This window comes from Carassius gibelio, chromosome A14 (assembly GCF_023724105.1).
Source record: "Carassius gibelio isolate Cgi1373 ecotype wild population from Czech Republic chromosome A14, carGib1.2-hapl.c, whole genome shotgun sequence".
In the NCBI taxonomy this organism is placed as follows: domain Eukaryota; kingdom Metazoa; phylum Chordata; class Actinopteri; order Cypriniformes; family Cyprinidae; genus Carassius; species Carassius gibelio.
Genome location: NC_068384.1, coordinates 252,680 through 266,373, shown reverse-complemented (window position 1 = coordinate 266,373; position 13,694 = coordinate 252,680). Strand labels below are relative to the sequence as shown.

Genomic DNA, 13,694 nt, shown 5'->3' with positions numbered 1-13,694 from the left:
TTTCATTCAAAAAAATACACCTTTTTGTGCTATGATACATCCCTCTTTCTAGCTCACTACTGTACATTTTTGTGTATCACATTTAAACCAACTATATACAAATTCTGTTTACATGACTCTTAACCCATATATATCTTTTTTGATTTTTTACAGATGGAGACATCCAGTATGGTTTTCCGTAAAGGGAGACCAGCGAGGCCCAGAGAGAGAGGCACGGGCTGAGTTAGGTAAGTAGAGATACCAGAACCAACGCCCAAAGGGCATCGGACTGGGTTGTGCACTGTCCATCCCACCCATGGTCACCAAGCAGGCTCCACTTTCATACTGGCTCACACCAGAGTGTCCCATCACCCAGTATAGGGCTCTAACAGTCAGGGCTCTAATGTCCCGGGCTCTATTACCCAGGGCCCAAGTGGTTAAGGTCAGGGTTGGTTTTTGGGAGGAGATTTTAAACTATATACAAGTACACAAGCCTTTTATCGCGACGTTTCGACAGCTTTCTGTGTCTTCTTCAGGCATGACTTGTGTAAAATAAATGTTTTTCTCTCGGAGCTCAATTTAATTTTTTAATTTTATTTCTAAACACCAGGTATGTGGTGGAGCAAAAAAATCAACTGTCATCCTCTTCTCACTCGGGAGCTGTGTGTGCAGCTTCTTATACCCCGAGCAGGGCCTAGGCTCCTCCCCTCTGTTTATTTTTGAATTTTTAAATTTTTCTAATTTTTCAGAGCCTTTTCTTTGAATATATCAAGCACTTTTAAGTGCATTTTTTGAATTCAAGCACTCTTTCATCTTCCCTTACACTCTTATAAGTTTACTTTTTTTGTTTTAGTGTACACTTTTTTGTGTTACTAACTTCACAGACCCATTTATTTATGTTTCACTTTCACACACTTATTTGTGTTTTTAGCACCCCTTTGTTTTATTTTACAACACATTTTTTTGTGTTATGTATCACTCACGGCACCCCCATTGTCTTTTCAACATCAACTGTGCTTTCATTCAAAAAAATACACCTTTTTGTGCTATGATACATCCCTCTTTCTAGCTCACTACTGTACATTTTTGTGTATCACATTTAAACCAACTATATACAAATTCTGTTTACATGACTCTTAACCCATATATATCTTTTTTGATTTTTTACAGATGGAGACATCCAGTATGGTTTTCCGTAAAGGGAGACCAGCGAGGCCCAGAGAGAGAGGCACGGGCTGAGTTAGGTAAGTAGAGATACCAGAACCAACGCCCAAAGGGCATCGGACTGGGTTGTGCACTGTCCATCCCACCCATGGTCACCAAGCAGGCTCCACTTTCATACTGGCTCACACCAGAGTGTCCCATCACCCAGTATAGGGCTCTAACAGTCAGGGCTCTAATGTCCCGGGCTCTATTACCCAGGGCCCAAGTGGTTAAGGTCAGGGTTGGTTTTTGGGAGGAGATTTTAAACTATATACAAGTACACAAGCCTTTTATCGCGACGTTTCGACAGCTTTCTGTGTCTTCTTCAGGCATGACTTGTGTAAAATAAATGTTTTTCTCTCGGAGCTCAATTTAATTTTTTAATTTTATTTCTAAACACCAGGTATGTGGTGGAGCAAAAAAATCAACTGTCATCCTCTTCTCACTCGGGAGCTGTGTGTGCAGCTTCTTATACCCCGAGCAGGGCCTAGGCTCCTCCCCTCTGTTTATTTTTGAATTTTTAAATTTTTCTAATTTTTCAGAGCCTTTTCTTTGAATATATCAAGCACTTTTAAGTGCATTTTTTGAATTCAAGCACTCTTTCATCTTCCCTTACACTCTTATAAGTTTACTTTTTTTGTTTTAGTGTACACTTTTTTGTGTTACTAACTTCACAGACCCATTTATTTATGTTTCACTTTCACACACTTATTTGTGTTTTTAGCACCCCTTTGTTTTATTTTACAACACATTTTTTTGTGTTATGTATCACTCACGGCACCCCCATTGTCTTTTCAACATCAACTGTGCTTTCATTCAAAAAAATACACCTTTTTGTGCTATGATACATCCCTCTTTCTAGCTCACTACTGTACATTTTTGTGTATCACATTTAAACCAACTATATACAAATTCTGTTTACATGACTCTTAACCCATATATATCTTTTTTGATTTTTTACAGATGGAGACATCCAGTATGGTTTTCCGTAAAGGGAGACCAGCGAGGCCCAGAGAGAGAGGCACGGGCTGAGTTAGGTAAGTAGAGATACCAGAACCAACGCCCAAAGGGCATCGGACTGGGTTGTGCACTGTCCATCCCACCCATGGTCACCAAGCAGGCTCCACTTTCATACTGGCTCACACCAGAGTGTCCCATCACCCAGTATAGGGCTCTAACAGTCAGGGCTCTAATGTCCCGGGCTCTATTACCCAGGGCCCAAGTGGTTAAGGTCAGGGTTGGTTTTTGGGAGGAGATTTTAAACTATATACAAGTACACAAGCCTTTTATCGCGACGTTTCGACAGCTTTCTGTGTCTTCTTCAGGCATGACTTGTGTAAAATAAATGTTTTTCTCTCGGAGCTCAATTTAATTTTTTAATTTTATTTCTAAACACCAGGTATGTGGTGGAGCAAAAAAATCAACTGTCATCCTCTTCTCACTCGGGAGCTGTGTGTGCAGCTTCTTATACCCCGAGCAGGGCCTAGGCTCCTCCCCTCTGTTTATTTTTGAATTTTTAAATTTTTCTAATTTTTCAGAGCCTTTTCTTTGAATATATCAAGCACTTTTAAGTGCATTTTTTGAATTCAAGCACTCTTTCATCTTCCCTTACACTCTTATAAGTTTACTTTTTTTGTTTTAGTGTACACTTTTTTGTGTTACTAACTTCACAGACCCATTTATTTATGTTTCACTTTCACACACTTATTTGTGTTTTTAGCACCCCTTTGTTTTATTTTACAACACATTTTTTTGTGTTATGTATCACTCACGGCACCCCCATTGTCTTTTCAACATCAACTGTGCTTTCATTCAAAAAAATACACCTTTTTGTGCTATGATACATCCCTCTTTCTAGCTCACTACTGTACATTTTTGTGTATCACATTTAAACCAACTATATACAAATTCTGTTTACATGACTCTTAACCCATATATATCTTTTTTGATTTTTTACAGATGGAGACATCCAGTATGGTTTTCCGTAAAGGGAGACCAGCGAGGCCCAGAGAGAGAGGCACGGGCTGAGTTAGGTAAGTAGAGATACCAGAACCAACGCCCAAAGGGCATCGGACTGGGTTGTGCACTGTCCATCCCACCCATGGTCACCAAGCAGGCTCCACTTTCATACTGGCTCACACCAGAGTGTCCCATCACCCAGTATAGGGCTCTAACAGTCAGGGCTCTAATGTCCCGGGCTCTATTACCCAGGGCCCAAGTGGTTAAGGTCAGGGTTGGTTTTTGGGAGGAGATTTTAAACTATATACAAGTACACAAGCCTTTTATCGCGACGTTTCGACAGCTTTCTGTGTCTTCTTCAGGCATGACTTGTGTAAAATAAATGTTTTTCTCTCGGAGCTCAATTTAATTTTTTAATTTTATTTCTAAACACCAGGTATGTGGTGGAGCAAAAAAATCAACTGTCATCCTCTTCTCACTCGGGAGCTGTGTGTGCAGCTTCTTATACCCCGAGCAGGGCCTAGGCTCCTCCCCTCTGTTTATTTTTGAATTTTTAAATTTTTCTAATTTTTCAGAGCCTTTTCTTTGAATATATCAAGCACTTTTAAGTGCATTTTTTGAATTCAAGCACTCTTTCATCTTCCCTTACACTCTTATAAGTTTACTTTTTTTGTTTTAGTGTACACTTTTTTGTGTTACTAACTTCACAGACCCATTTATTTATGTTTCACTTTCACACACTTATTTGTGTTTTTAGCACCCCTTTGTTTTATTTTACAACACATTTTTTTGTGTTATGTATCACTCACGGCACCCCCATTGTCTTTTCAACATCAACTGTGCTTTCATTCAAAAAAATACACCTTTTTGTGCTATGATACATCCCTCTTTCTAGCTCACTACTGTACATTTTTGTGTATCACATTTAAACCAACTATATACAAATTCTGTTTACATGACTCTTAACCCATATATATCTTTTTTGATTTTTTACAGATGGAGACATCCAGTATGGTTTTCCGTAAAGGGAGACCAGCGAGGCCCAGAGAGAGAGGCACGGGCTGAGTTAGGTAAGTAGAGATACCAGAACCAACGCCCAAAGGGCATCGGACTGGGTTGTGCACTGTCCATCCCACCCATGGTCACCAAGCAGGCTCCACTTTCATACTGGCTCACACCAGAGTGTCCCATCACCCAGTATAGGGCTCTAACAGTCAGGGCTCTAATGTCCCGGGCTCTATTACCCAGGGCCCAAGTGGTTAAGGTCAGGGTTGGTTTTTGGGAGGAGATTTTAAACTATATACAAGTACACAAGCCTTTTATCGCGACGTTTCGACAGCTTTCTGTGTCTTCTTCAGGCATGACTTGTGTAAAATAAATGTTTTTCTCTCGGAGCTCAATTTAATTTTTTAATTTTATTTCTAAACACCAGGTATGTGGTGGAGCAAAAAAATCAACTGTCATCCTCTTCTCACTCGGGAGCTGTGTGTGCAGCTTCTTATACCCCGAGCAGGGCCTAGGCTCCTCCCCTCTGTTTATTTTTGAATTTTTAAATTTTTCTAATTTTTCAGAGCCTTTTCTTTGAATATATCAAGCACTTTTAAGTGCATTTTTTGAATTCAAGCACTCTTTCATCTTCCCTTACACTCTTATAAGTTTACTTTTTTTGTTTTAGTGTACACTTTTTTGTGTTACTAACTTCACAGACCCATTTATTTATGTTTCACTTTCACACACTTATTTGTGTTTTTAGCACCCCTTTGTTTTATTTTACAACACATTTTTTTGTGTTATGTATCACTCACGGCACCCCCATTGTCTTTTCAACATCAACTGTGCTTTCATTCAAAAAAATACACCTTTTTGTGCTATGATACATCCCTCTTTCTAGCTCACTACTGTACATTTTTGTGTATCACATTTAAACCAACTATATACAAATTCTGTTTACATGACTCTTAACCCATATATATCTTTTTTGATTTTTTACAGATGGAGACATCCAGTATGGTTTTCCGTAAAGGGAGACCAGCGAGGCCCAGAGAGAGAGGCACGGGCTGAGTTAGGTAAGTAGAGATACCAGAACCAACGCCCAAAGGGCATCGGACTGGGTTGTGCACTGTCCATCCCACCCATGGTCACCAAGCAGGCTCCACTTTCATACTGGCTCACACCAGAGTGTCCCATCACCCAGTATAGGGCTCTAACAGTCAGGGCTCTAATGTCCCGGGCTCTATTACCCAGGGCCCAAGTGGTTAAGGTCAGGGTTGGTTTTTGGGAGGAGATTTTAAACTATATACAAGTACACAAGCCTTTTATCGCGACGTTTCGACAGCTTTCTGTGTCTTCTTCAGGCATGACTTGTGTAAAATAAATGTTTTTCTCTCGGAGCTCAATTTAATTTTTTAATTTTATTTCTAAACACCAGGTATGTGGTGGAGCAAAAAAATCAACTGTCATCCTCTTCTCACTCGGGAGCTGTGTGTGCAGCTTCTTATACCCCGAGCAGGGCCTAGGCTCCTCCCCTCTGTTTATTTTTGAATTTTTAAATTTTTCTAATTTTTCAGAGCCTTTTCTTTGAATATATCAAGCACTTTTAAGTGCATTTTTTGAATTCAAGCACTCTTTCATCTTCCCTTACACTCTTATAAGTTTACTTTTTTTGTTTTAGTGTACACTTTTTTGTGTTACTAACTTCACAGACCCATTTATTTATGTTTCACTTTCACACACTTATTTGTGTTTTTAGCACCCCTTTGTTTTATTTTACAACACATTTTTTTGTGTTATGTATCACTCACGGCACCCCCATTGTCTTTTCAACATCAACTGTGCTTTCATTCAAAAAAATACACCTTTTTGTGCTATGATACATCCCTCTTTCTAGCTCACTACTGTACATTTTTGTGTATCACATTTAAACCAACTATATACAAATTCTGTTTACATGACTCTTAACCCATATATATCTTTTTTGATTTTTTACAGATGGAGACATCCAGTATGGTTTTCCGTAAAGGGAGACCAGCGAGGCCCAGAGAGAGAGGCACGGGCTGAGTTAGGTAAGTAGAGATACCAGAACCAACGCCCAAAGGGCATCGGACTGGGTTGTGCACTGTCCATCCCACCCATGGTCACCAAGCAGGCTCCACTTTCATACTGGCTCACACCAGAGTGTCCCATCACCCAGTATAGGGCTCTAACAGTCAGGGCTCTAATGTCCCGGGCTCTATTACCCAGGGCCCAAGTGGTTAAGGTCAGGGTTGGTTTTTGGGAGGAGATTTTAAACTATATACAAGTACACAAGCCTTTTATCGCGACGTTTCGACAGCTTTCTGTGTCTTCTTCAGGCATGACTTGTGTAAAATAAATGTTTTTCTCTCGGAGCTCAATTTAATTTTTTAATTTTATTTCTAAACACCAGGTATGTGGTGGAGCAAAAAAATCAACTGTCATCCTCTTCTCACTCGGGAGCTGTGTGTGCAGCTTCTTATACCCCGAGCAGGGCCTAGGCTCCTCCCCTCTGTTTATTTTTGAATTTTTAAATTTTTCTAATTTTTCAGAGCCTTTTCTTTGAATATATCAAGCACTTTTAAGTGCATTTTTTGAATTCAAGCACTCTTTCATCTTCCCTTACACTCTTATAAGTTTACTTTTTTTGTTTTAGTGTACACTTTTTTGTGTTACTAACTTCACAGACCCATTTATTTATGTTTCACTTTCACACACTTATTTGTGTTTTTAGCACCCCTTTGTTTTATTTTACAACACATTTTTTTGTGTTATGTATCACTCACGGCACCCCCATTGTCTTTTCAACATCAACTGTGCTTTCATTCAAAAAAATACACCTTTTTGTGCTATGATACATCCCTCTTTCTAGCTCACTACTGTACATTTTTGTGTATCACATTTAAACCAACTATATACAAATTCTGTTTACATGACTCTTAACCCATATATATCTTTTTTGATTTTTTACAGATGGAGACATCCAGTATGGTTTTCCGTAAAGGGAGACCAGCGAGGCCCAGAGAGAGAGGCACGGGCTGAGTTAGGTAAGTAGAGATACCAGAACCAACGCCCAAAGGGCATCGGACTGGGTTGTGCACTGTCCATCCCACCCATGGTCACCAAGCAGGCTCCACTTTCATACTGGCTCACACCAGAGTGTCCCATCACCCAGTATAGGGCTCTAACAGTCAGGGCTCTAATGTCCCGGGCTCTATTACCCAGGGCCCAAGTGGTTAAGGTCAGGGTTGGTTTTTGGGAGGAGATTTTAAACTATATACAAGTACACAAGCCTTTTATCGCGACGTTTCGACAGCTTTCTGTGTCTTCTTCAGGCATGACTTGTGTAAAATAAATGTTTTTCTCTCGGAGCTCAATTTAATTTTTTAATTTTATTTCTAAACACCAGGTATGTGGTGGAGCAAAAAAATCAACTGTCATCCTCTTCTCACTCGGGAGCTGTGTGTGCAGCTTCTTATACCCCGAGCAGGGCCTAGGCTCCTCCCCTCTGTTTATTTTTGAATTTTTAAATTTTTCTAATTTTTCAGAGCCTTTTCTTTGAATATATCAAGCACTTTTAAGTGCATTTTTTGAATTCAAGCACTCTTTCATCTTCCCTTACACTCTTATAAGTTTACTTTTTTTGTTTTAGTGTACACTTTTTTGTGTTACTAACTTCACAGACCCATTTATTTATGTTTCACTTTCACACACTTATTTGTGTTTTTAGCACCCCTTTGTTTTATTTTACAACACATTTTTTTGTGTTATGTATCACTCACGGCACCCCCATTGTCTTTTCAACATCAACTGTGCTTTCATTCAAAAAAATACACCTTTTTGTGCTATGATACATCCCTCTTTCTAGCTCACTACTGTACATTTTTGTGTATCACATTTAAACCAACTATATACAAATTCTGTTTACATGACTCTTAACCCATATATATCTTTTTTGATTTTTTACAGATGGAGACATCCAGTATGGTTTTCCGTAAAGGGAGACCAGCGAGGCCCAGAGAGAGAGGCACGGGCTGAGTTAGGTAAGTAGAGATACCAGAACCAACGCCCAAAGGGCATCGGACTGGGTTGTGCACTGTCCATCCCACCCATGGTCACCAAGCAGGCTCCACTTTCATACTGGCTCACACCAGAGTGTCCCATCACCCAGTATAGGGCTCTAACAGTCAGGGCTCTAATGTCCCGGGCTCTATTACCCAGGGCCCAAGTGGTTAAGGTCAGGGTTGGTTTTTGGGAGGAGATTTTAAACTATATACAAGTACACAAGCCTTTTATCGCGACGTTTCGACAGCTTTCTGTGTCTTCTTCAGGCATGACTTGTGTAAAATAAATGTTTTTCTCTCGGAGCTCAATTTAATTTTTTAATTTTATTTCTAAACACCAGGTATGTGGTGGAGCAAAAAAATCAACTGTCATCCTCTTCTCACTCGGGAGCTGTGTGTGCAGCTTCTTATACCCCGAGCAGGGCCTAGGCTCCTCCCCTCTGTTTATTTTTGAATTTTTAAATTTTTCTAATTTTTCAGAGCCTTTTCTTTGAATATATCAAGCACTTTTAAGTGCATTTTTTGAATTCAAGCACTCTTTCATCTTCCCTTACACTCTTATAAGTTTACTTTTTTTGTTTTAGTGTACACTTTTTTGTGTTACTAACTTCACAGACCCATTTATTTATGTTTCACTTTCACACACTTATTTGTGTTTTTAGCACCCCTTTGTTTTATTTTACAACACATTTTTTTGTGTTATGTATCACTCACGGCACCCCCATTGTCTTTTCAACATCAACTGTGCTTTCATTCAAAAAAATACACCTTTTTGTGCTATGATACATCCCTCTTTCTAGCTCACTACTGTACATTTTTGTGTATCACATTTAAACCAACTATATACAAATTCTGTTTACATGACTCTTAACCCATATATATCTTTTTTGATTTTTTACAGATGGAGACATCCAGTATGGTTTTCCGTAAAGGGAGACCAGCGAGGCCCAGAGAGAGAGGCACGGGCTGAGTTAGGTAAGTAGAGATACCAGAACCAACGCCCAAAGGGCATCGGACTGGGTTGTGCACTGTCCATCCCACCCATGGTCACCAAGCAGGCTCCACTTTCATACTGGCTCACACCAGAGTGTCCCATCACCCAGTATAGGGCTCTAACAGTCAGGGCTCTAATGTCCCGGGCTCTATTACCCAGGGCCCAAGTGGTTAAGGTCAGGGTTGGTTTTTGGGAGGAGATTTTAAACTATATACAAGTACACAAGCCTTTTATCGCGACGTTTCGACAGCTTTCTGTGTCTTCTTCAGGCATGACTTGTGTAAAATAAATGTTTTTCTCTCGGAGCTCAATTTAATTTTTTAATTTTATTTCTAAACACCAGGTATGTGGTGGAGCAAAAAAATCAACTGTCATCCTCTTCTCACTCGGGAGCTGTGTGTGCAGCTTCTTATACCCCGAGCAGGGCCTAGGCTCCTCCCCTCTGTTTATTTTTGAATTTTTAAATTTTTCTAATTTTTCAGAGCCTTTTCTTTGAATATATCAAGCACTTTTAAGTGCATTTTTTGAATTCAAGCACTCTTTCATCTTCCCTTACACTCTTATAAGTTTACTTTTTTTGTTTTAGTGTACACTTTTTTGTGTTACTAACTTCACAGACCCATTTATTTATGTTTCACTTTCACACACTTATTTGTGTTTTTAGCACCCCTTTGTTTTATTTTACAACACATTTTTTTGTGTTATGTATCACTCACGGCACCCCCATTGTCTTTTCAACATCAACTGTGCTTTCATTCAAAAAAATACACCTTTTTGTGCTATGATACATCCCTCTTTCTAGCTCACTACTGTACATTTTTGTGTATCACATTTAAACCAACTATATACAAATTCTGTTTACATGACTCTTAACCCATATATATCTTTTTTGATTTTTTACAGATGGAGACATCCAGTATGGTTTTCCGTAAAGGGAGACCAGCGAGGCCCAGAGAGAGAGGCACGGGCTGAGTTAGGTAAGTAGAGATACCAGAACCAACGCCCAAAGGGCATCGGACTGGGTTGTGCACTGTCCATCCCACCCATGGTCACCAAGCAGGCTCCACTTTCATACTGGCTCACACCAGAGTGTCCCATCACCCAGTATAGGGCTCTAACAGTCAGGGCTCTAATGTCCCGGGCTCTATTACCCAGGGCCCAAGTGGTTAAGGTCAGGGTTGGTTTTTGGGAGGAGATTTTAAACTATATACAAGTACACAAGCCTTTTATCGCGACGTTTCGACAGCTTTCTGTGTCTTCTTCAGGCATGACTTGTGTAAAATAAATGTTTTTCTCTCGGAGCTCAATTTAATTTTTTAATTTTATTTCTAAACACCAGGTATGTGGTGGAGCAAAAAAATCAACTGTCATCCTCTTCTCACTCGGGAGCTGTGTGTGCAGCTTCTTATACCCCGAGCAGGGCCTAGGCTCCTCCCCTCTGTTTATTTTTGAATTTTTAAATTTTTCTAATTTTTCAGAGCCTTTTCTTTGAATATATCAAGCACTTTTAAGTGCATTTTTTGAATTCAAGCACTCTTTCATCTTCCCTTACACTCTTATAAGTTTACTTTTTTTGTTTTAGTGTACACTTTTTTGTGTTACTAACTTCACAGACCCATTTATTTATGTTTCACTTTCACACACTTATTTGTGTTTTTAGCACCCCTTTGTTTTATTTTACAACACATTTTTTTGTGTTATGTATCACTCACGGCACCCCCATTGTCTTTTCAACATCAACTGTGCTTTCATTCAAAAAAATACACCTTTTTGTGCTATGATACATCCCTCTTTCTAGCTCACTACTGTACATTTTTGTGTATCACATTTAAACCAACTATATACAAATTCTGTTTACATGACTCTTAACCCATATATATCTTTTTTGATTTTTTACAGATGGAGACATCCAGTATGGTTTTCCGTAAAGGGAGACCAGCGAGGCCCAGAGAGAGGCACGGGCTGAGTTAGGTAAGTAGAGATACCAGAACCAACGCCCAAAGGGCATCGGACTGGGTTGTGCACTGTCCATCCCACCCATGGTCACCAAGCAGGCTCCACTTTCATACTGGCTCACACCAGAGTGTCCCATCACCCAGTATAGGGCTCTAACAGTCAGGGCTCTAATGTCCCGGGCTCTATTACCCAGGGCCCAAGTGGTTAAGGTCAGGGTTGGTTTTTGGGAGGAGATTTTAAACTATATACAAGTACACAAGCCTTTTATCGCGACGTTTCGACAGCTTTCTGTGTCTTCTTCAGGCATGACTTGTGTAAAATAAATGTTTTTCTCTCGGAGCTCAATTTAATTTTTTAATTTTATTTCTAAACACCAGGTATGTGGTGGAGCAAAAAAATCAACTGTCATCCTCTTCTCACTCGGGAGCTGTGTGTGCAGCTTCTTATACCCCGAGCAGGGCCTAGGCTCCTCCCCTCTGTTTATTTTTGAATTTTTAAATTTTTCTAATTTTTCAGAGCCTTTTCTTTGAATATATCAAGCACTTTTAAGTGCATTTTTTGAATTCAAGCACTCTTTCATCTTCCCTTACACTCTTATAAGTTTACTTTTTTTGTTTTAGTGTACACTTTTTTGTGTTACTAACTTCACAGACCCATTTATTTATGTTTCACTTTCACACACTTATTTGTGTTTTTAGCACCCCTTTGTTTTATTTTACAACACATTTTTTTGTGTTATGTATCACTCACGGCACCCCCATTGTCTTTTCAACATCAACTGTGCTTTCATTCAAAAAAATACACCTTTTTGTGCTATGATACATCCCTCTTTCTAGCTCACTACTGTACATTTTTGTGTATCACATTTAAACCAACTATATACAAATTCTGTTTACATGACTCTTAACCCATATATATCTTTTTTGATTTTTTACAGATGGAGACATCCAGTATGGTTTTCCGTAAAGGGAGACCAGCGAGGCCCAGAGAGAGAGGCACGGGCTGAGTTAGGTAAGTAGAGATACCAGAACCAACGCCCAAAGGGCATCGGACTGGGTTGTGCACTGTCCATCCCACCCATGGTCACCAAGCAGGCTCCACTTTCATACTGGCTCACACCAGAGTGTCCCATCACCCAGTATAGGGCTCTAACAGTCAGGGCTCTAATGTCCCGGGCTCTATTACCCAGGGCCCAAGTGGTTAAGGTCAGGGTTGGTTTTTGGGAGGAGATTTTAAACTATATACAAGTACACAAGCCTTTTATCGCGACGTTTCGACAGCTTTCTGTGTCTTCTTCAGGCATGACTTGTGTAAAATAAATGTTTTTCTCTCGGAGCTCAATTTAATTTTTTAATTTTATTTCTAAACACCAGGTATGTGGTGGAGCAAAAAAATCAACTGTCATCCTCTTCTCACTCGGGAGCTGTGTGTGCAGCTTCTTATACCCCGAGCAGGGCCTAGGCTCCTCCCCTCTGTTTATTTTTGAATTTTTAAATTTTTCTAATTTTTCAGAGCCTTTTCTTTGAATATATCAAGCACTTTTAAGTGCATTTTTTGAATTCAAGCACTCTTTCATCTTCCCTTACACTCTTATAAGTTTACTTTTTTTGTTTTAGTGTACACTTTTTTGTGTTACTAACTTCACAGACCCATTTATTTATGTTTCACTTTCACACACTTATTTGTGTTTTTAGCACCCCTTTGTTTTATTTTACAACACATTTTTTTGTGTTATGTATCACTCACGGCACCCCCATTGTCTTTTCAACATCAACTGTGCTTTCATTCAAAAAAATACACCTTTTTGTGCTATGATACATCCCTCTTTCTAGCTCACTACTGTACATTTTTGTGTATCACATTTAAACCAACTATATACAAATTCTGTTTACATGACTCTTAACCCATATATATCTTTTTTGATTTTTTACAGATGGAGACATCCAGTATGGTTTTCCGTAAAGGGAGACCAGCGAGGCCCAGAGAGAGAGGCACGGGCTGAGTTAGGTAAGTAGAGATACCAGAACCAACGCCCAAAGGGCATCGGACTGGGTTGTGCACTGTCCATCCCACCCATGGTCACCAAGCAGGCTCCACTTTCATACTGGCTCACACCAGAGTGTCCCATCACCCAGTATAGGGCTCTAACAGTCAGGGCTCTAATGTCCCGGGCTCTATTACCCAGGGCCCAAGTGGTTAAGGTCAGGGTTGGTTTTTGGGAGGAGATTTTAAACTATATACAAGTACACAAGCCTTTTATCGCGACGTTTCGACAGCTTTCTGTGTCTTCTTCAGGCATGACTTGTGTAAAATAAATGTTTTTCTCTCGGAGCTCAATTTAATTTTTTAATTTTATTTCTAAACACCAGGTATGTGGTGGAGCAAAAAAATCAACTGTCATCCTCTTCTCACTCGGGAGCTGTGTGTGCAGCTTCTTATACCCCGAGCAGGGCCTAGGCTCCTCCCCTCTGTTTATTTTTGAATTTTTAAATTTTTCTAATTTTTCAGAGCCTTTTCTTTGAATATAT

At 39.7% G+C, this 13,694-nt stretch overlaps 1 long non-coding RNA gene across 1 annotated transcript; it reads left to right on the top strand.

Annotated features, from left to right (window-relative positions):
* Positions 1 to 1,147: 1,147 nt before the first annotated feature.
* Positions 1,148 to 4,211, top strand: LOC128027063 (uncharacterized). Its single transcript, XR_008186623.1, has 4 exons — positions 1,148 to 1,223; positions 2,146 to 2,219; positions 3,142 to 3,215; positions 4,138 to 4,211. It is a non-coding gene; the product is annotated as an uncharacterized LOC128027063 (long non-coding RNA).
* Positions 4,212 to 13,694: the final 9,483 nt, after the last annotated feature.